The sequence below is a fragment of the Trachemys scripta genome, chromosome 16 (genome assembly GCF_013100865.1).
Source record: "Trachemys scripta elegans isolate TJP31775 chromosome 16, CAS_Tse_1.0, whole genome shotgun sequence".
NCBI classification, from domain to species: domain Eukaryota; kingdom Metazoa; phylum Chordata; order Testudines; family Emydidae; genus Trachemys; species Trachemys scripta.
The window spans coordinates 3,417,613-3,419,940 of NC_048313.1; positions in this window are offsets into that span (position 1 = coordinate 3,417,613).

The following is a 2,328-nucleotide window of genomic DNA, read 5'->3' on the forward strand; positions in this document are numbered from 1 at the left end:
ATGGGTAATGCAGATGGATGGACGGATGGGTAATGCAGGCGGGTGGATGGATGGACGGATGGGTAATGCAGGTGGATGGACGGATGGGTAATGCAGATGGGTGGATGATTGGATTGGTGGATGGACAGACAGACTTGTTCCAAGCAGCCTGATGGAGCCCGTCCTGTCACTGCTCCAGCACCCAACCAACCCGCCTTGTTTGTCCCCTTTTTGGCAGCCCCCCCGGAGGAGGCGCCCCCCACGGGTGAGAGGAGACGGGCCAGTGAATGGACCGATGTGAAGATCTGAGCATCTCACCCAGCAGGAGAGTGGCTGAGCCATCAGGGCACCCTCAGGTGTGGGTGTCCCTCATCCAGGGAGGCTAGGCGGGGGGGAGGCCGGGAGCTGCTGCGCCGAGCGTCTCCACTGGGGGCACTGTCACTCTTTCATCTGCAGCGGGTGATGTGGGGGAGCTGGGGGCGTCACACGGACCCTCTGCCTGCACCTAAGAGTTGAGCAGTGGGTGCCAAGATTGCCCACAGTGACTCCGGATTGATCCTGGCGGGCTGAGATCAGAACCCAGCCTTGCCCCATTGCAGTCAGGGAGTGACTCCGGATTGACCCCCTGAGATCAGAACCCGGCCCTGCCCCATTGCAGTCAGGGAGTGACTCCGGATTGAGCCCAGAGGGCTGAGATCAGAACCCGGCCTGGCCCCATTGCAGTCAGGGGGTGACTCTGGATTGACCCCAGAGGGCTGAGATCAGAACCCGGCCTGGCCCCATTGCATTCGGTGGTTTCAGACCCATAGGTTGAGGGGATCAGAGTGGCAGGATCTGCTGGGGCCACTGGGGCTCCGTTGTGCCCCTCTCCAGCCCCTCTCTGCCCCCTCCCTGCCCCACATCCTCAAGGTCCATCTCTGCCCAGCCTCATTCTTTCTTCTTCTCTCTCCAGATCCCCGTGGTCACCAGAAGCAGTGGGGCCCCCCTCCCTGCCCCCTCGGGGTTCCCATTTCACGCCCCCCACCCAGCAGCCTGGACCATATGGGACCCTGGGAGCCGGACTGGGCCCCTTCCTCCCCCCCCCCCACGGAGCGGGGCCTGTGAGGGGGTGTGCCCAGACAGGCGGTGAGTGTGGGCCCTGATCGGGGTTGGGGGGAGGCATCTCTAGTGAATCAGTTCCCCACCCTGTGGACCCTCACTTTGACCCCGACCCCAGGGCCACAGCCCACAGGGATGGGGGGGTGGCTGTTCCCCTGCAGAGCCTGACTGCCTTTCTGCCCCCCCTCAGCACTCAGCCCTCAGGCACTGACCCCATCTCTCTCTCTCTCTCTCTGTTTCAGGGCTTTTCAAGGACCCCGTTTCTCCAGGGGATGGCGCCGCCCACCCTTGCCCTAGCTCAGGGTTTGTCCTGGGCCAGCCATGCTGGGGGAGGGGGGGTCCCGCTACACCACCCGCCCCCTGAACCCCTGTTTGCCTGCAGCCTTGGCAGCTGTTTTTCTATGACGCCCCCCCACACACGTGTTTTCGAACGGTGTCTATAATTTTCTAATAAACTCGCCTGCTCCGAGTGGGCCCTGGCTGGGAGCTGTCACTGGACTGGGGGGGATCACTAGCGGGGCTGGGGGGTGGCTGCATGGGGGGGGTCAGGGCAGGGTCATGGTCTGGGGGTTATTATAGCAGGGGTGGGGATGGACCGCTGTACGGGGGGCATTGTGGGAGAGTCAGTGTCAGGGGGGCACCACAGTGAGGAGCTGGGGGTGGTCGTTGCATGGGGGGGATTAAACTGGGAGAGGGGGTGTCACTGCCCTGGAGAATCATTGCAGCAAAGGAGAGGAATGTGTCACCTCTGGGAAGGTGGCCCTAGTGATGAAAGCAGAAGTGGGGGCTGGGAGCCAGGACTCCTGGGTTCCCCTCCCCTTCCCCCCCTCCCATATGGGATCGTGGGGCCTTCCTGCAACCTGCTTTTCCGACCAGCGGTAGTCTCCTTCCAGCCCGGCCGTCTATCTCCAGCCAAGCCCAGGGAGCGTCTTACCCCCCTTCCCCTCGCACAGCGATGGGTTCAGGCTCTCGGCAAACTCAGGCAGCGTCGGTCACACCCAGGGCGGCTCGCCCTGTTTCTCAGCAATAGACTCAGTCTCTCCCCTAGACAGGCAGGCGGGAGAGGCACCAGCAGGCCTGGGAGGAGGCCCTGGGCAGCACTTCCTCACTCGCCTTCGTTAGGAGCGAAATAAAATGATTCTAAACCCAGCCAGGCCTGATGGATTCGCTGCCACGGCCCCACCGGGGAGGAGGGATGTCGATCTCATCTGACGCTGCGGCTGAGGGGAGCCTGAGTGGTGCCAGCTCAGG